Source organism: Cupressus sempervirens, chromosome 9, assembly GCF_028749045.1.
Source record: "Cupressus sempervirens isolate cs-2001-9-10 chromosome 9, ASM2874904v1, whole genome shotgun sequence".
Taxonomy (NCBI): domain Eukaryota; kingdom Viridiplantae; phylum Streptophyta; class Pinopsida; order Cupressales; family Cupressaceae; genus Cupressus; species Cupressus sempervirens.
In genome coordinates, this window is record NC_143126.1 from 235,194,752 (window position 1) to 235,217,712 (window position 22,961).

The following is a 22,961-nucleotide window of genomic DNA, read 5'->3' on the forward strand; positions in this document are numbered from 1 at the left end:
AGTAGATAGAGAAATTTTCTTTGCTGAAAGAACTCGCTAGTACAATGTCTGATGTAGCCTGAAGTGCACATAATATGAATCATTGCCATAGAAAATCTTAGAATCCTTTTGTGCTCTATTGTTTGAACTAGATGGTACATGTTTTGCAAGAGGTTTCGCCATTAACAAAGAGTAGTCTAAATTTTTCATGGATGTTCCTTCATCTTCAACATCATGGGCATTAGCAGTTGCCTCAGCCTCTCCTTCACTTTCTATGTTACAATCATTTTCTTCACATTCTTCATCCTCTTCCTCTTAAAACTCTTTTAATTAATGGACGTACCTATAGCTTGACTGTTGACTATATATAGAAAAACTCTACCTTGACTTCCAATATCTTATCAATCTAATGGAATTAGTCAGGCCCCAAAGTGGGTTTGGCTAACAAAAAATTTTCATTTCTAGATGTCTAAACTGCAAAACTGACTCATTCACCCTCTAGCACTAATTTGAGACAAATTCAACCACTAAAAGTGAATTTCAAGCTCATTTTACATCTTTCTATGAACTGTCAATTTTGTGTCAGGAGGTCCTTTGGCTGGCCTTAAAAATTGACCTAAACACCTGATTGGGCTCTGGAACTAGCACACTGACTCTTTGTTCTACATTCTAGCATCCTGTCAAATCTCATCTCATGAAAAATTTGAGATCAAAAGATATCCACTATCAAAGTTGACCTCTTAGAACTTCCTGCAAGAAAACAACTTAGAAAACACTAAATTGGGTTCAAAATCAGCTTTGAAAACTGGGCAAACTGACACTTGGGAGCACAAAAATTGGAGCATTGATTCTTTTTCATGAGGAGAGTATGAATCTACGATTCAGGCTTATGAAAAATAACAAGATGCATTTGGCAAGCGGTCAAAGCGGGGTACTTGGATTTTACAAATTGGAAACAATGACATAAAAAACTTTTTGCGAATGAAATTGACCTAAGAAAGTGTGCAAATGGATTTGTCAAGACTTAAAAACTAGCACACATAAAGAATTTTTAGAGGAAAAAATAGTGGTACAATCCATTCGATCTCACTTGTCATGGATTTCAGGATATAGCATCATGACTAGGGGTCCTAGCAAATTTGTAAATGCTAACACCAGTAAAAAGATATAAATTCTATTTGGAATCACATTTGAAAATTGATCAAATAGATTCATAATGAGCTGAAACATGAAACATAACAAGTCTCTGACGTCTACAATGCAACACAAAAAGAATTTTAGCATTTTGGTCAATAGGGTCAAAGTTATATCATGTCAAACACGGCTTCCCAAAATTATGAGCATTTCATATCAGCATGACATTGATAATTGACCAACTTTGAGGGATTCAAAACCTAGTCAAACGGACTTGAAACAACTCAAAATTTGAAACATAGGTTCCTAGATATGGATACTAGACACTTGAAAAGCAATGAGTCCTGAAACATTTCTAGGTGCGAGATATTCACTTGCAAACAAGGCCTTCTATCACTATTTGACACTTAGGTGAAAATGTAGAAATTACAATTTCTCAAAACAAGACTTCACAGAATGACTCAGAATGACAGTTTAACTTCATGAAACAAGTTGATATGCTGAATGGAAGGTGTTAGAAACATTAAAAACCTCATGGGGCTCAAAGGTACAGACAAGTAAAAATGTATTAAAAGAATTTATAGGCCTCAATTTTCATAAAGGTACTCAAAATTGACCATGCAATTTTTAGTCCCAACAAAGGCTACAAAGAATGAAACCTCATCTATGGAAGTTAGAATATGATTGACTAAATTGGTGAGGTAATGTCTAGTTTGTTGTCTGAAGTTTAAAATTTATATTTTGATATTATCTTTTATTTAGTAATGATGTAATTGATGCCCATGAAGATCGTCAAGGCATCAATGACCAACTTCCTAAAGGAATAAAAAGTTATCCTACTCAATTAGTAGGTTACCATACTACAAGGATCTCCCAATCATGCATGTGTTCGATGCTATGCATATTGGAAAGAATATAACAGAGACACTATGAAAAATATTGGATGGAAGATGTGATAGAGAAAAAATTGCCAAAATTTGTACTGACCTTCATGAATCCAATCATGCATTGAATGATTTCATTGAATCAAATAGCAATGGAAACCACAGAAATATGAGTGCCTTCATTGGTTGTTAATGGAGAAACAAAAAGCTGCATTAAAAGAAGTCATAAAAAAATAAAATTCCACAGGATTTTCTACAAATATAAGCACCCTTGTATCAAAGAAAGGTGATTTTGGGCTAGGGTTGAAAACACATGATTGGCATACCTTCATCAAGGTAAGTCATGTTCTCTTTTTACAATATATTTATAAAACCGAATGTACTACTTATTTTATTATTTCTTAATATATTAAAATGATCATTTTTTAATGATTGTAGTACATCCTACCTCTATCCCTCTCACACCAATTTGACAATAGTATTAAAAAATGTATATAAAATCTTGAAAAATATATGAGGTTAGAAGTGTTATTTCTTAAATTTTTTGAACATATATTTATGACTTGCTTTACTTTTTATATAATCTATTGTATAATTTTATCTAAAATCTTGTTTATATGTTCCTGCATGTTGAATCTCTTTTAGGTGGTTATCATCTAAAGAAATTGATCAAAAAAAATATAAAATATTGGAAGAGAATAATTCCACAACTTATATGTGAAATACAAAAGTGTCTACCTTCTTTTCAATGCTCAAGAACACTACCTCATACATCAAGTTGAGGAGATTGAATTGTGCAGACTTGTACAAATGAGGTCAATATAGATGGTTGAGAGGCACTTAAAATTTATGAAGGGCTTAGTTTAAAAAAGAACATTCCCTGAGGGTTCTATGGTAGAGGGATATATGGTATACTAGATCATGTTGTACATTAGTGAATATTTTCCAAAGTTTGTAGCAAATATCCATGTAGATCACATTTGGGATCCCAACTCTATTAACAAATTTGACGTGGAGTATCTAATGAGGAAAGGTAGATTGAGGAGAGTGAGAGGTAATTACAAGATGTTTATTGTAGTTAATTAATTCTTATCCATCATCAATGTAAGTTATTTCTTACTGGTCTAGTTGTTTATAGTTGGTTGTGAGTGGAATGCACTACATTTGTATATAGAAAATAATCTTGATTGGATGACGTTATAGATTCAATAATCTCAAAAAAATAGTCACTCGTTAACATGGGATGGTGTTGCATCATTGGTTAAAGAAGCTCATCATAATGGAGATCACAATATTACACCAATGTTACTTGATCTAACATATGGCTTAAGAGATAGAAAGGTATGTAGAAGATTACTAATCATAACCCATAAGTTTTATATCAATTCATAGATTGATGCAAATAATCTTGACATGTTTGAATAATTATAGATCAAACACCACACAGATATGTAGTACCATAGCTATAAATTTCCCATAAAAAAGTCAGTTGAAATGAAGAAAACTTATGATTTTGGGATAAGTGCAGTCTTTGTGGTCACCAATATTTCATCTAGAAATGACATGTACATCCTCAAAAATATGAAAATCTATACTATGAAATGTTGGGTGATATACTTGAGTGCAATTTTAATCCATTCAAATTAGTTTTATTTATCGTCAAATGATACAAGCTACGGTTGAATTGAAATGATCTTTATAGGATTGTTATTGAACATGATAATGGATTTACAATGATTTATACAAGGTTATTTGAGCTAGTTGGAGATGAGCCCTATGTTCTTCCAAGCTAGTGCAAGCAAGTGTTTTACTTTGGTATTGCACACAAACCAGGTTGGTCATTTGCTGTTAGACATGATCCAAGAGGAAAGCTGATAAAGTATAATGTGATGGAAGAAGAAGATACTAAACAATCAAAAGATGAAGCAAATGATGATCAAGAATGAATGCTACAAAATGATGATGATGAAGAAGAAGAAGATGATTCTGGTGATGCTGGCGATGATGGTGATGATGATGAAAATCATGATCATGCTGGTGAAGATGATGATAATCAAGGCAATAATGGTCATGATGATGATGGTCATGATAATGGTGATGAAGATGATGATGATGAAATGGGTGAAGATGATGATCAATGAAATTTCTATCGATGTATGATCAATTTTAAGTATGATGGGGTCATGATTTATATATAAAAATTTGTTTGACTTGTATATTTTTATATTTAAGTTCTTATGTGTTGAACTCTACTATCATGGAGTATATACAATGATATTGCATAGCTACCACACATAAACTAGAGGTAGGGAATTATAAAATATGCAATGCTTTCATCAAAATCATCATGTATTTTTTGTCTTCTACATAATTTGTAGTATATAGGCATTGTAAGAGGATGACTTTTAATTCATTATAATATGAGTGAATTTGATGAGTGAGGTGACCAAATTTTTCTTTGAAAACCATATGTGTAGATATAAACATTAAGTACAACATGTGTCCAATATTTTTGTAGATATACACATTAATTAGACCAAATTTTTGGCTAACTTAAGATAAATGATTTACATATATAGGCTATTCAACATCTTTGACCAAGATCTTATACAATCACATTGATCGATAGGTATAAGTCAATAGACCCTATATATACAATTTTTATTTGCATATCTTCTCTTTACCGTCAACATAAAATTTAGTCCTCCTATGGCTCCCATTTTATGGATTGTAGGTATCACCAAATATGTATTTGTCTAATATGTCTTCCTTGAGTGACGAAAGTGCAAGAATAGAAGACAAAAGTGAGACATCTAGTAGGTCTAAAATAGGGAGATCAACTAGAGGTCAAAAGACTAGAAGAAAATTCAATAAATGAATGCAATTTTTTATTGTTGAGGGGGGGTCATGTTCCTATGATAATGAGAGAAAAGGCAATAGGAAGCTTTCCTTAACGTACACACATCTTTAGAAAGAATGGGTACCAAGGAACTACCTCCAGTTAACACTGAGTTTTCTATTAATGAAAGGATATATCACATAGCTCCATCTTCATTATATGGTTTGGGCCTATTTTTCATGGATGGCATAAAGGTCTATTACAATAAAATTGTTGAATTGATGGAGTATGTAGGACCTTGTTACAATTACAACAATTGGATTTGGATTGTGAAATATTAAAAAAGTATTTATAGTTATGCATTGTCACCAAATTATATACAATGCAAAGAAAATGATCAAAGAAAAAGGTTCTCTATGTATATTGATGGAAGGCCAAAAGAAAGAGGGAATATTGTAGGATTTATAAATAGTTCTTGACCTGTGTCAACTAATAAGTGGCCAAATTTTATATTTGAGGTACACAAGGGAAATTGTATTTTTGTATGTGTGATAAAATCAATAAGTGTAGGAAAAAAGCTTTTGATATATTAAAATTTGAATTATTTAGATACAAAAAAATTCCCTATTATGGGACTGGTAAGTATAACATTTAAACCAATTGCCTCAAATTAATATTGACTCCAATATTAAATATATGATTTTATTAATAATTTAATTTAGTAAGTCTATTACTTTCATTTCAATGTTGATTGCTAAGAATTACTAATATTTTTCATAGGGCAACATGGATAGACCGTCACCCACAGTCGAGGATGCACCATCTCACTCACCTTCATTAGTGAAGGTAAACCTTAATTTTATTGTAATTGTTCAAATTATAAAGAAACAAATTTCATATTATTATGGTCTTTTATTTATGGCTTTGTAGTTATTTTGATAGAATTTTATTGATATTGATGTCACAACTTGATACTTATTGATAGGGAAAAGCTAAAATGACAATAGATCAAATGCGATCTAAAATATAGATGTCATTTCTAGATGACATCACCCTTAGTGCTGACCCCACATTCATGGCCCAACAACTCATACAAAGATACAATGATGGAATTCCTAACATTATCATCAAGAGTGACACAAGTGAGGAGACAGAGGCACTGAAAGAAGAATTGATGCATATAGTCAAAGCTTTGAAGCTAAGTAGTAATTAATCTCAACCAATAATAGAAGTTCAATGGATTTTTATATTTTATAGTATCTTATATATCATGATGTAAAATATTATGTGTTCTTCTACAACAATTTGTGACACTTGAAAGACTGCATGGTGAACATGGTGAGGGTTGTAGCGAAAAACCTTTGTGTAAGTAACACTTTCTCTTTACATCATGACTGAAAATTATGGTATCATTACACCATTGAGTTTATTTAAGGAAGATTCAGTTATGACTGAGTGCTATTCCACGCTTGGGTCTCTATTTTTACTAGTTTAGGTTGTGCTTGACTATGAAACGTGAGAGTGTTATGACCACCGAGTTCAACTAAGAACTTATTTACTCTTAAAAAATCCCTATAAAATCAAGATTACACTACTTAAATCAATGGTAATCTACTAAATTCAACATAAGGTTTCTAGACATTGTAATATTCCTTGCACATTCTAGTTCCTCAACAAAGTCTGGTATTTAATTAAATAATCATGGCTGTTGATTCATGGAATGTTTAATTTCTCAAAATGTGGCAGCACAAGATTCACATGGGATAAAAAGAGGATTAAAGCATCACTATCTGAATCCTCCTTTGTCGAAAGAATATAATTATCTTAATTTAGAATTCACTGATTGCAAACTCCCACTATTTTAAAACAAATGTCAGACTAGTGAAATTCATATCATATCACATGTTATCATCTTTCAACTCTCTTTAGAATATTCTTCAAAATTCACAAGAATAATGTACACATCTTAACCAATTCTAGATACATCTAGATTGTTGTTGCAAGAACAATCAATGTTTTTTTTAAAGAAAAATACTACTTCACCTATTCTATTAATTTTAATAAAATAATTCATTTAGACTTAAAATTAATAGAGTCAACCAAGTGACCTAAATTTTAATTCCTTAGAATTTTAATATATCTAATATGCTTTCAGCAATATTGTAAATGACTATAAGTAAAGAAATAGAGGTTTAAGATGTCTCTTAAGAGTTTCTAATTCTAATATAGAAGTAATATAAGAGGTATAAGATGTCTCATAAAAGTTTAAAATTCTAATATAAAAGTAACATTAGAGGTAGGTACCATCAATATATTAAGACAAACAAAAGTTGTTTAATGCACTAATGTGTTTCGAAAGCTAGGTACACCAGCAAGGTCAATTATGTGTGTTGGCATTGGTAGGTGGACCATTTTGAATGTAGTGGAAGAAAATTGATCCATCTTACCTAACCTAATCCTTGTGTTTGCGTTAGTAACCTTATGACTATTATGGGTATATTTGTTTGATTTTTTAGCCCATACTACTTAGTGTTAAAATAGGACATCTAATGTTGAAATTGAAACTGGTGCAACATTGTTTGTTTTCATCAACATTACAACACTTAACTTTTATATTCAAATGCTTCTAGCTAGTATCCCATTTGATCTTTATCCATTGCAAATTTCTTCACTAAAAATATTGTATTCTTCAACTCATGATGAAGTGAAGATGCAACAAGGAGCATGAAACATTTTTTACTATGCCAAGTACAACTGGTAAAACCTTATTTTTCTATATTTTGTAATGCGTTAATCATGCATTATTTTTTTTTTTGGGTGGATTTTATACTTGTTTATGTACCTATTTTTGTGCACTAATAGACAAACCTTCAGTGGATAGAGCAATAGAGACTAGTACTACTAAAGTTGATCCATGTCCTCGAGTAGTCTGTGTAACTAGTATTGGCTCAATTGTGGGGAAATTGTTGTTGAACAAGAAAACTATGTTTCTATTAAAATTATCAAAGCTTCTAGGTTCTTTAAATTTTTTATTATTTACAGTGTAATTGTAGTTTACTTATACATAACTCATTTTGGACTGATAATCCCATGATAGTTTTGTAGGAAATAGTGTTTTCTTTGATCATATTTTTTATATGAAATTGAGGTTATTTGGACTCACCTTACGTAAAAGGTACATATTTTCATATCATTATTAAAATATTTTTATTTTCTTCCTTTTATTATACTACATTAAAGTTATTGATCTAAATTTTTTATTTTTTTAAGAAAGGTGGAATGACTAGGGTCCTGAATTAAAAAAATTGCTCATTGCATCTTTTGAGGACCTTTTTGGAAAAAAACATTTTTGACACTGCCCTACTTCTCAAAAGAGCATCAAAACATATAAAGACTATGAGTGACCAAAATAGAATGGGTATAAAGGAGAACCCAATGTACAACCATAATCCTATGATTCCACGGATGGAGTGGAAAGAAATAATAAAAGATGCCAAAGAGAAAAGGCTATGTGATAATAAAAGAAATGAACCAGAAGAGGGAAAAAGAAGGTATGTCCTGATATTATTAAGTAGAATGTAATCATGTACTAATTAGTGATCTTTGTAAATTTACAATCTAACATGTTTCAAACTATTAATAGACTACATGACACATCAATGACTACAAATGTGAGACTAGAAAAGCTTTATCAACACAAACTTGGCTCTGGTGGCTATATGAAACTTCAATCTCAACTTGTAAGTAGCAGCATATGAATTTCATATATATATATATATATATAATTTTGCAAAAAAATCATTTAATCAAATGATACATGCAAAAGTGATGATATTAATCAAAAAATACAAGGCACAAAATTCAATGTAGAGCTCACAGATGAAGATAAATTTTTTTTCCTTGAAGCAATGCTACAAAGTCATGGTTGCATGCCTATGCCAAGAATCTGGCACCAAATGAGACACATGTAAATTGGTCAAATGAAAGGTATATCAAATTGAATAGTTGAGAAATTACTTTTTTGGTGTTGGTTTTGAACATAAATTGACTGCATAATATTTCACTACAACTTTCATATCCTACCACAAAACTTATGCGTGATGAAAGCCCTAATGCACATCATACTGGTGGAGGTATTAATTTTCTATTGGAAATTAATTACAAAATTATGAATACAATTTAACATATTCAATTGTAATTTGATGTGTAATCTTTTTTTGAATATTTTAGAGCATGTTGAACATGATGCTAAAGGAGTGGCGCATGTTCCAAGTGTTTAGCATGTTGACATGGTAGAAGATCAAAATGTTAATGTACATGATGTGGAATTGTTAGGTAAGAAAAATGCATGTTATGTTGTTCTAATTAATTAAGTACTTGTAATGGTTAAAAAAAGAAAAAAGAGTATGCCAATTTAACCCATTTACTTGTTCTTGCGATAGAGCCCCCTTTAGTGCAACAACCTCTTACTCCTCAAAACAGGAGGAGGCATCAAAATTTGACATTACATGTGCCATAGGAGGAGGAGAATGAGGAAGATATTGATGCTCCTATTAGCCTTTTTCTTAAGAGAGCTAAGAAAAACAAAAAGAAGAAATGATTTTTTAAAAATGCTCTTTGATAAACCTTGTTTGATAAACTTTGTTGGATAATTAAAGATGTTGTTTTGAGTAAATATCTATGAATTTTTCATATTAATATTGATTTTTATTTCATGTTAATGAATATTTTTATGTGTTAATGAAGTCTTCATTAGTATTATGTATTAATGAATTTTATATCATATTAATGAATATTATGTGATTGTATTGATTGAATGTTATAGTTCATAAATGGATGAATGGATGAATGAAGTATGAAATTAGATGATAATCAGGAATTTAGATTGATGTTAGGGGGAGGGAGGTGAGGCCATATGAGCTTCCACCTTCATATGGTTGGCCTTGTTAATTAGAGAATATTAAAATATTCTTGAAACCAAGTGAAGCTCAAACTAACATACCAAGGATATCTTCCCAACCAACTAATATTTCCTTTTCTTTGAGATAGAGTTTTGTGTCCATTCCTTTATCAATCATTACCCTTTTAGGCTCCTAAGTTTCCTACTACATTCTTTCTTTTGCTTCATAACTATTACCAAAGTAGCAATTTATTTTGATCATCTTTAGCTTAGTTACCGAGCAATATATTTTTGATCTCGATACCTCTACTTCCTTCAACTATAGCTCTATTATAATCATTAGGTTTTCGTCCCCTACCCACATTTTTCCAAAATTGAAAGGACATTTTTTTGGGAGTGAATTCTCAATGATACTCAACTAAAATCCAAAGTGGTTTGAACTAGAATGGGAGAGGATATGGGCCAAGACTGTATATTGAAATCAATTGTTATTGAGATTCTTTGGTGATTCTCCACTATTTTTCACTAGGACTCATTATAGCATTGAATTCACCACCTATAATACAAATATGAATTTAGTATAGCATTAAATTAAAAAATCGTAATATTTTTGTTAAAAAAATAAAATCATGTCCAACAAATGCTTACACTAGCCTTTCGTACTATGATCAACATTGATAATAAAAACTATCCCACATTCTATTCAAGTAGAGAAAATAATTATCTAGTATAGATTGTGGAAATATGATACACTTTAGCAATTAAATCTGATACATATGTGACATGAACAATGATTAGTGGCAAAGGGGGTGAGATTCAATGGCTTCTAAGATTCATCATTTCTACATGAAATGTATTCTTTGATTTATTGGTTATTTCTAATATTTGGTGAAGAGAAGTACTATATATGGATTATAAAGGTCTATTAGATCATATGATGATAGCTTAGTTGGGTTGTTGATACAGGTCTATTAGTGGAAGAACCTAATAGAGATAACACTATGATTGTTTCATAGAATAACTATTTGTTGAACTTGAATACGTGCAATGATCATGTGCTACTACTCCAAAATACCAGTCATTTGAGTATTACAATGAGGGGGCTGATGCCACTACCTGATAATAACAATTATTGCAGTGATCTCTATGAGTAGTGTGGCAAGTTTTTGCTAGATGTTCAACATTTCACTAAGGAAAGAGGTAAGAAATGTCCTACAAAGGTATTTGTTTATAATGCTCTACAATCACCTCAAAAAGATAGTACATAGAATTTAAAACCAAATCTTGGTTCTTTTATTGAAATAAGATAAGATAGCTTATTAAGAGAGAGTGATATTGTATGTGACATAGATCAAAGTGTATTTACTTGGTTGAAATAATGTTTCGATCAATAGTGCAGTAACTATTTTCACATATTCAGACAAATGTTTGAATGTGTGTTGAAATGTATGGTTGACCTTGTTCAACATGCTTTTCTTTCCTATATAATTCTCATATTCATATTTAATGTGGTTGTGTTGGCATCCCTATTATCCATGACTTGATAATACTCTATTATATTGGCATTGATGTCTACAATATTGAATTTTTGTATATCTCTAGAAACCATAGGTGGGACTTGATGGAAAAACATGTGATGTTATTGGGCAAAATGGGCTCATGGCTCTATATGATAGGTTGTTCAGTCAGGTCTACAATAGCCTTAATCTTATTTATGATTTTCATATTTCTAATGCTCAATATACTTTCTTAAGAGATAAATAGGAAATAGAATTTATTTCAATACATTAAACAAATTAAAATATGTCTTGCTATCATACAACTAGATGTTACATCATCCAACATTCTTGTAACTGATAATGAATTTAAGGATTTAAAGTTTAGAAAACAATCGAGTAAAACTATAGGTTCTTTGCTAGAGTTGCACATAGTTCCAATTTTCAATGAAAATGATGTAGTTAACACAAGAATAACACCATACAAGGTATTCATTCCTACAACTAATTTAAACAACATGCTTCGTTTATAAATGTATGAGCCTTCAAATGGTCACCTAGACTATGGGCCCCCATTATTCAATTTATCAAATTTTCTAAATCAATGGTTTGCAATATTTTATTAAATCAATTAAAATCAATTTGCTTGATCAAATTAAATTATTTCAATATTTTATAAGGTAGATCATTTTATCCTAAGTATTATTTAATTAAAAAAAAATCTCCATTTCAATTAAATAAAATAAGTCCCCATTTAATTAAAAGAAAACCTCTCTTTTAATTAAATAATTAATCCACATTTAATTAATTAAGAGAAAAACCCCTCTTTTAATTTAATTAAATATTTCTTATTTAATTAAAAGAAGTTTCCCCCTTTTAATTAAATAAATCCCCACTTAAAGAAAAAATAAAATAAATAAAACATACAAATTCCTCTACCCTTAAATGCACATATTTCTAAATGGGATTCCATTTAATTCTTTTCCTATTTTCTCATTGGTTGATCTTTATTTCACATGGATCATTCTTTCTCCACCCTTGATTAAATGTTTTTTTTTCTCTTAATCTTCCTTGTCCAATCTTCTTTATAAGGGAGAGCCCTCTTCTCATTTTACATACACACACTCTATGCTATTGTTATGCTTCAGGTTTGGAGAGTGATTTTTGAAGGATTTTGAATACTAAATATTTTTGTGGAGAACTTCTATCTTCTATTCTTCTTCTCTCATGCATCCATGTCTTCCATTATCATATCTCATCCATGCATTTTCATATTAGCTTAGATCTTTCTTTCATAGATTATATCTTGCATTGATAGATTAAATCTTAAATTGATAGATTAGATCATGCATTCTTTTACATTGTTATCATATAGATTAGCTTTCATCTCCATTCGGAATTATATTGGATCTTTAAATATCTCATTTTATTGTGCACTTGCATGGGCACAAACTAGGCCAAATTGAGGACCTAGATTACAAACCCTTGCACTCCATGAATAGAGAGCTATGAGCTACTATTTGAGACCTTATTCATGAGCAATCTTGGATATAATGACTCATAGAAGTGTGCTCACATTTTAGGCATACATCTTTGACACCCACCATGGGAAAACCCACCTTTACTTGCTGGTTTTGGACAATTTTAGATCTAATAACCTTGTATGGATTTGTTTGGAGATGAAAAACCCTAGATCTTAAAGATTTGATCACATCTCCCAAATGTCTTGGTGTTTTGGTTAAAATGTTTGTTTCTAGGTTGGAGACACATCAAAGAAGCTTCAGTCCAATTTTTAAATTTTTTGAGGTAATTTTAATTTTTTATTATTGTTTCTTGGCTTTTCATGAAAAAAAAATTTATCGCGCACATGAGCAATTTTTGTTTTGAATATTCTACATTTTTGGAAAGGTCTCTAAATTCTAAATAGGGTTGGTTCTTTGTGTTTTGATTTTAGAGATCATATTAAGGTTTAATAATTTGATTTACCAGAAATGGTCTATTTTGACAAAATGACTCCTTAGGGCACAAATGAAAAGATCTTTTTAAAATTTTGACATTTTTAGAAAGATCTTTGATTTTTGATAGGGGTCTCATTTATGTATTTAGTGTTTTGGATCTGAATTCATATCATATAGTTCCAATCTTGATGACTAGGTCAAAAACTGATTAAAAAAAGATATTTAATGAATAGCTTGCATTTAATTTTCACAATAGATCAATGCACGACGTGAGATTCCATTTGGATTATTTTTTGATTATTATCACTTTTAAAAATTAGATTTTAGATCTAACCCTAGTCTTCCATAAGTTGGATATATATTGCATATTTTGTGTTTCCTTGATTTGCTTGTTGCTTTGTTCATTGCGAGTGAGTGTTCAAGCGTAAATGAAAGGTACAACAAAGAAACTATGTATTACAAGGATTATTAGGTATTTTGTTGGATTTATATAACATTTTGATTTGGAACTAAAATGAACATCTCATGTGTTTGGCTTGATTTCTTTTACATGCTTTCATATATTCACACTTCATTTGGTGCTCTAAAATTGGATCTAGATTTTCTTTCACACATCTATGCTTCACATATTAATTAGGCCCTATGAACACTATTTTGGAGATCTTGAGAGATTAAGCATCATTTTCTTGCTTTACATGTGAATCTCCTCTTGACGACAGATCTCCTTATAGGTGGGGAAGGATATTTGTCATTGTCTCACTATTCCACTTGGGATTGTCCACAAAATTTGTTTGTTGTTGGCTTTTTTACAAAAAATTATTGAGGTGATTTCAAATTAGCATGTGAAAGAATCTTGTTTTCTATGTTTGGGTAAGGTGAATAGGCTAGAGGAGTATGCTTTATTCTCTTTTGGGCACATAAAAAACTTGGAACCCTTGAATTGAAACCAAGCCACCATGTGGTACAACTTTGTGAGTCTTCCTTGATTAGAGACGGTTAAATATAGTGGACATTCTTTTTATTGGGTTAACCATGTGGATGGAACCTCAAGTGGTAATAGCCATTCTTTATGTGGTAGTAGCAACTGCTATATAAATGTCATTGTGAAAAAACTCCTCAGAGGTGTAGTCTTTTTTTGGGCTATCAGATCTCCTCTGTATCTCTGATCGATTAAATTCTCAAAATATGTCAAAACCTTGGTGCACCAGGATTGGATTTCGCCCACTCTATATTGCAAAAGTTTTAGAGTTGAACATTACTAAGAACCATATTGCTACCAAATTTTCTTTTCTAGGACTATGTACGTGATTGGAAAATATTTTGAGAACATACATAGTAGTGGTTCTAGGGATTAGATTTATACTATGACACTATTCTTGTTCATGTGCAAGGTTTCTTTGTCCCTTGCTCATTATTTGAAGACATTTTCTTGAAATCCCTGGTTGTTTTCTTGCATGCTTGGTTCATGATTAAAAATCCAATGATACACCTAGTTGGACATTTAAAACAAACAAAATTTGAGTTCCTGAGTCAAGACTTTATGATCAAACTGCTTTGTTATCCTATTATTCCCAGTCTCCCTAGGTTGATCTAGTTTAGATCAGGCTACTTACCCATTGTTAGAAGCTTGTTTGCACCTTGGGTTATTGTGCTTTGACCTCTTGAATTAGTAATAATTGATTTCACAACTAACCTTGTTTGGAGTTGGTGAGTTAAAGTTCATCCTTGTTAATAAAGATATACTTTTGAATTCTTTGATATTATGCTTGGAGAGTCTTAGTAATTTCTTATCCATCCACTTTCATAAAAATTAAATTTTAATTAATTAAGATTTGGGTAAATCATCCTTCAGGTCCATATGTGCTAGGGTATTGACCCAAAGTTGTGGGCACCTCTGTGGTAGTGTTCATTTATGCCTATTGCAAAATTCTATCTTATCACATCTCTTTTGGACAAGTGAGTGTTTTTACTATCCTATTTTGGTACCAATGTTTCTTAGGGTTATCCTATCAACTAGTACCTTTTCTTTCATGCCAGTTACAACAAGATATCAAGTAGATCAAGGAAAGTGACCTCACATTGTCTTTAAATAATTACCTTTAGTTCAAACTCATTGAAGACGTAAGGGAAAAGAACTTGTGTTTATTCAAAAGCCTAAGAGTATTCTAGAAGCTTTGTTTGACCCTAGTGGTGATCTTATTGAGTTGAGTACACCCTTAGCATCACCTCATTCAAATATGGATATGAATTTTACAAAAGCTCCACACAAGAAGAATTGAATTAGTGAGCATTATGTTGACCTTTTGAGCGATGATCCTAGTTGTGGAAGTAGACCAACCTCACCCCTTATTGAGGATAGGTATTTGGGTGCACATCAAAGGGATAAGAAAAGTAAACATTATGCCTATCAAGAAGAAGGATCCCAACATGATGATCAAATTAGTGAGCCTTATAGCATTCATGTGAATGCAAAATGTAGTGGTAATTAGTTTAGATAGTCAAGACCATGTACAACACTCATGACACCTTTCAGTTATGCAAGTGATAGACTTAAAACACTTGAGCATGAGAAGAAAGCCCTTCTAGAAGAACAAGCTAAGAGGGGAGAGAAATTCAAATTCCTAGAGGAAGAAAGAAAAGTTATGATTGAGATTGAAATAAAAGCCCATCAAGAAGCACAAGATCTTCTCATGGCTCAAAAACTTGACAATCAATTCAACAATGTGCACATTGGTAGTGGAAACAACTATCCTTCACTCTCTCCTCCTGAGAGTCCATGAAATTGAAAACATTGGAGAACACCTTCAACATCGCTTAGTCCTAGAGGAAGGAGAACTTCAAGGAATGATGATTACGGGAGACCAACACTTCCTAGAGTTTCAAGACAATCTTCACAACATGCTCGTCTTGGTGCATAGTATGGTGGTAGTTCTAACATTGACTACAATCCTCATGATTTGATGGCTATGTAACAAGATCCACAATTTTAATAATATGTAGAAGCATATATGGAAAAAAACAAAGATTCATTCTTTCAACATTTAGCCAACAAAGGTGCTAAAGTCCCTTACAACTTTGACATAGAAAAAAAGAATCAAAAGAATGCTCCTTCTATGGAAGAAGAATTTGAGCAAATGAAAAGGAAAATGGTGCAAATGGTAGCACCGAAGAGTTCATTTTCACTTGATTCATTTTTTGCAAATCCTTTTGATAAGAGTGTTTACATGAAGGAGTTTCCTAATAAAATTGAGATCCCCCAATATGACAAGTATGACAAAAATGGGGATCCAAATGACCATGTGTGTCAATTTTGCACTATGAGTTTTTAATTTCATCATGAAGACTCATACCTTATGAGATTGTTTCCAAAGAGTCTTAAGGGTCAAGCAATGGAATGGTTTACCAATATAACTCCTCTTGTTAAGACATTCCATTAGTTAATTTAGATATTTTTTCAACACTTTGCATACAATATTTCACGATCTGTCTCACTATTGGACTTATGTCACACAAAGAAAAATCAAGGAGAATCCTTTGTTACTTTCTTGTGAAGATGAAGATGACAGTGCTCTCACTATTCTAGGACTATTCTTGAGAAAGAAAAGATTGAAATCCTTATTAGTAACATGGTTCCTAAGATGAAGTATGAAGTTAGGAAGATAGTGTTTGATTCTTTTGATGCCATGATTGAAACTGCATTTAGAATTGGGGATGTTTTGAAAGAGCAAGGTATTTTGACTAAGAATGGAAACAAAAACAGAGGTCAGAATAACAACAATAACAAGGATAAAGGAAATAACACATATTGAAATAAGAACAAACAAGTGGTTAATGATGGAGTTGTAGATTCCTCTAAGCCTAAAGACCAAGTTGTTCTCCATTTGGCTAGTGTCGATGAACAAAGTAGCAAGCCAAGATATCAAGAAAGGCCTAAATGAGAGAAACACAATTTTACACAATTGGGTGAGTCATATGAAGAGATATTCATTAAGTTTCTTGCTCATAATCTGGTGCACCCTTATGATGCTACAAAGTTCTACATACCTGAAGTTAAGCCATGGTGGTGGGATGAGAAGGCATATTGAAAACTTCACAATGGTATTAGACATGATATTGAGAATTGTGGTAGGTTTAAGCATGTTTTTCAAGATCTTATTGAGAATGTAAAACTTGAGATAGATGGATTAAATACCAGTGCTAATCACATAACCTTCAAAGAGCCTTTACCCAAGTATGAGAAAGGGGAAGCTTCCCAACCTAAGAATGGCAAGGCTACAATCAATTACACTTATACAAATATAGAAAATGTTGTCAATATGCTTGAGATTGTGGAAGAAAGTGTCAAAATGATGGAAGATAAAGATCCCCATGGTCATGATTTGAATATGGGCTCTCCTATCCATGGTAAAAAACCTATTTTGATGCTAAAGGGTTCGTATTCTAAAGAGTCATCTCAAGGTCCCCTTGTCATTAGAGGACCCAATTCAAGCCAATCAAGTAAACCTAAGCAAGTGTCCTCCCAAAATCTCAATATTGTTACACAAAGTCAAGGTCCCCTTGTGATCAAAGGACCTAGTTCAAGCCAACCAAGTAAGCCAAAACAAGTGCAATCCAAGAATGTTCTATCAAAACTAGTGTCTAATCCTAAGTTGAATTATAATCTTGTTGATCAATTGCAGAAAACTCCTACTTAGATTTCAATCTTTGAGCTTTTAGAGTTGTCTCTGAGACACAAACAAGTCCTTGAGGATTCTTTGCATATGGTGAACATCCCCAAAAATTTAGATGGGAATCAATTATAGAACATGGTTAATCATATTGCTAGCCCTCATTACCTTTCCTTTTCAGAGGAAGATGATAAGACTTTGATCCATCTGCACAATCTTGCCCTTCATATTGAGGTCATGATCCATAAAACTCATGTCAACCATGTGTTGATAGATGGGGGTGTTGGGCTTAATATTTTTTCTTTGAGTCTCTTGTAGACATTGGGTTATTCTAAACAAGTTATTGATACTAGAAGGAAGATTGTTATCCAAGCCTATGATTAGGTAGAGAGAAGTTCAAAGTGGTTGGTTGTCCTCCCTGTTAGGATTGACCCTATTCAAAAAGATGTTTTATTCCAAATAGTTGATGCTGGACCCCTTGCATACAACATTTTACTTGGTAGACCATGGATTGATGATATGCAAGCAATCTCATCTACCTATCATCAGTGTGTTTAGTTTCCATACAATAGAACAAAGATTTGTATTCCTGGGGATAAAACTTTGTCTATTAACTCAATTTCAGAAAGTACTCATGTTCCCCTCAATAGAGAAGTAGATGATTTTGATGCAACTTTAGTTGAATGTAAAGACAAGTTCAAATCCATAGAACTTGGCATGGGGGCATATCAACTTAACTTCCTCACAACATTACCAATTTCACCTAGGTCTTATGGTAAACCTTCATAAGAGATGAAACCTTCCTCTTTAGCTATGACATTATTTGACACATTTGTGTAGTCGTCAGTGCCTCTTCAAGATGAGAAAGAAGATGTGGCTGTTAAAGATTAGATTTAGAGAGAAGAGAAGTATACGTACAATGAAAATTTCACTCCTCCTAATGCTTATGGAAGAGTATATATATTTGTCAATAAAATGGGCTATCCTAGACTTGGATATGTGAATCATAGTAAGAATATTTCTCATATCCTTGATAAGTTGGATAGTGAAGAAGGGACTGAATGTATGTGTAATTTGGAAAATCAGCAAGACATGTGTAGATTGGGTCCCTTGCATTAATCTCCTTTGGGGAGATTTAGATAGTTCAACCATTCAAGAGATAGTTGCAAATTTTGAACATGAGAGTGTGACCCTTAATGACATTAAGGCATCCATGTCTAGGCATCCAAAGCCTTCATGGCAAAAGCATCCTAGTTGAGATTTAGAAATAGATTCACATGAGTATGAATGGGACTGTTTCTTAGGACCTTCCATAGTTGATATGGATGTTGATGTTGTTCATACATAGAGTTCTCAACTTGAGTTAGCCAACAAGTCATGTGTAGCACTAGAGAATTTCAACTTGCATGTTGCCTTAGTGGATGATTCTTTGCTTGTGAGGAAGAATCATGATTTGGGTTGTTTGGGAAGTTACTTGATGGACTCTAAATCTTCAATCACTAGAGATATCATTCATATTCACAACATTGAACTGGTCATTGATTTACCCATTGTTCATCCTGACCTAATTGATTGGTCCCAACACAATCAAGAACCTGAGACCTTAACATTTCAAAATGACTATGAAATAGCTTATTATTTGAATTCCATTAAACCTATAGTCTGTTCTAGTAGTGAACTTACTACCAATATGATAGATCTGACATCAAGTTCATTAGTCACAAAATAATGAGAAAACAAAAGAAAAAGGATATGAGTTTTGATGGTGAAAAACACTAAAGATCTATCTTGAATATAACTAGGGAGACGATAAAGTACCTCATCCTCAAGCACTCCAGAGAGGTTTTCACTCTTGGTAGGGAGCTCATTCCCTCTATTTCTCATTGACCATTTTAGCATTGGGCCTTTGATCTTGTTGGGAAAATTCATCCCAACTCATCATGTGGGCACAAGTTTATTATCACTGCTATTGATTATTTCACTAAATAGGTAGAAGCTGTCCCACTTTCTGTTGCCTTCGGTAAGATAATTTCTCTATTTATTTTGAATCATATTATCTATAGATATGGAGTGACTTATGAGATTATCACTGATAATGGGGGCTAGTTTAAAAATAAGGACCTTAAGCAACTCTGTAAGAAATTCAAGATAAACCAATATTGGTCCTCTATTTACTTCCCGTAAGGAAATGGTCACGAAGAAGCATCAAATAAAACCATTCTTAAAATCTTGCATAGAATAGCTCATAAGAATGGTAGAGATTGGCACTTATAGATAAATCAAGCTTTGTGGGCCTATAGAATGAGTATTCACACTCCTACTAGGGCTACTCATTTTGCCCTTACATATGGTGCTAAAGTAGTGTTACCTTTAGAGGTTGAGATTCCTTCACTTAGAGTTTCTCTCAAATGTCTAGTTACAAATGAAGATTATCGCACCATGATACTTCAAGAGTTAGAACTTCTAGATGAGAAGTGTCAAGCATCATTTGACCATATGAAGGTTTATCAAAAGTGCATGTCAAAAGAATTCAACAAAAAGGTTCACCCTAGAGAATTCTAGGTCGGACATCTTGTCCTTTGTGAAAATTGTAAGAATCAACAGAATGGAGATCAAAAGACTAATTTTGAACCTAATTGGCTTGGACCTTACATTATTACAACAACTTTTGGGCCTAGTGCCTATTTACTATCTAAAGCAAGGGGAGAGAAACTATCAATGTCTTGCACCCGAAGAAGTTCTATCCATGATGCTTGTTCTATTTGGGGGCGTCTTTGTACATATTTATTGATCCTAAAAAAATACAAAAGAAGATATATTTCAAAAACACAAAAAAATGATATACTATCAAAATTCTAAAATTTTAAAAATGTCCTAAAAAAATGATCATCTCAGCAATAGGTGCTTTGATGTATCTCCAAAAAATAATATATTCTAAAAAATTAAAAAAAATTTAAAAAATCCAATTGGTTAAAACTTGGAAATAGGCGCTACTTGAGGCCTTTGAACCCTTGTTACTTAGTGGCTATCCTCAACACTTGACCTTTCTCCATCATGCCTTGTCCTTGTTGCCTTGGTTTGGTCTTTGTCTAGGGGGCATAACTATGTTAGCTTCGGTCTCTTGGATGCGTTAGTCTTTAAGAAACCTCACAAATAGTGTCTTTCAACACCACCCAAAGTGTATTTTTCAATACAACCCCTAACATCGAGTGTTTTCTAACACTTATTGGTTTGGTCTTATCTAGTTTTTTCTTGTAATCTTACCTACTTGCAAGCATTCAATCCTCTTGGAACTTAGTATCCATTAACATGCTTAAAATTTTTAACATAAACACTTAATGTTTGAGATATGTCATGATCTTTTCTTTGTGTGTTGACTGTTATTGAATTTTTCTTAGTGCCCTTGTCTAATAAGTCTCTTTGAGGTGCATAGCTAGAGGTCTTGGGGCATGGGGCATGTTTTTATTTGTTTTCTACTTGTGGGAGTGGTCTTGAAACTCTAGAGTGTCTCTTGTTGTTCCCTTGAAACACTTAGGAGATTTGAGGCATCATCCTTGACTATTTTTGCACAACCATTCTTATGGTCATCCTGTCATCTATGCCTTGATGCGAGCATGGTTTTGCTACATTAAATTGAGTAAGCTAACATTGAAGTCACCTTGACCTTTATGTCTTTGATCCTTATGTTAGAATATTTCCACATTCCAATCTAATATAAATCACATTCATATCTTCATAGTTGTGCTTGTGATTAGTGATGATTGCGTGATTTTTTGATGTCCATTAATAATGGCCCAGTGATGAAAATAATTTCGTTTACATTCTCTAATGAATGATGAACACAAAATCCTATGTTATAGTTTCTCTTTTGCAAGTACACCTTTGCATTTTCATGTAGCTTTCATTGTTAGCGTTCATGTTAGTTTGCATTTTTAGGCTACATTATGAGTTTGAGAGGGTTTTCCCTTCATCTTTCTTATGGACTTTCAATCAACTATGGTCATGTTTTGGTCTTAATTTCCTTATCTTCTTTCATGATCTCAATCAAAATTTTCTATCTTAAACAGTTGAATGATTTTGGAGCATTCTCCTTCTTAGGAAAATTCTCTTTCTTCTTTCCATTTCTTTCCATCTCTTCCAAATTTCTAACTTTCATCCACTTTCACCCCAATTCTTTTCTTCTAATTCACCTTTGGGGCATAATATTTCATGTTTTTTAATCTACCTTGGTTCTATGATCTTTATTTTTCACCTTACATCAAGAAAAGTATCTTTAGTTTGATCTGATCAATTTTATCTATTTGTTGTTTCTTCTCTACCTCATTTCAATTTTGATCATGAGGGGGCAATACTTATCAACTTCAATCCTTGATTCAGATTTATCAATTTTATCCTCAAAATTTTTAAGTCAAAATTTATTTGTATTCTTTGTCTTGATGTGTTCCTAAATCGACCACACATCTGGGTTGTGTTGTGATCCCAATCGATCTCACACTTCAATTTCTTTCTTTGACTACATGTGTTCCCAAATAGATCACACATTAGTTAAAGAGGGGCAAATGTATGCACCCTAAAATGGTTGCCTAGACTACGGGCCCTCATTATTCAATTTATGAAATTTCCTGAATCGATGGTTTGTAATATTTTATTAAATCAATTCAAATCAATTTCCTTGATCAAATTCAATTATTTCAATATTTTCTAAGGTTAATTATTTTATCCCAAGTCTTATTTAATTAAAAGAAAATTTCCCTTTCAATTAAATAAAATAATTCCCCATTTAATTAAAAGAAAACCTCTCTTTTACTCAAATAATTAATCCACATTTAATTAATTAAGAGAAAAACCTCTCTTCTAATTTAATTAAATATTTCCTATTTAATTAAAAGAACTTGCTCCATTTTAATTAAATAAATCCACACTTAAAGAGGAAATAAAATAATTAAAAATTAAAAATTCCTCTACACTTAAATGCACATATTTCTAACTAGGATTCCATTTAATTCTTTTCCTCTTTTCTCATTGGTGGATCTTTATTTCACATGGATCATTCTTTCTCCACACTTGATTAAATATTTTTTCCTCTTAATCTTAATCATCCAAT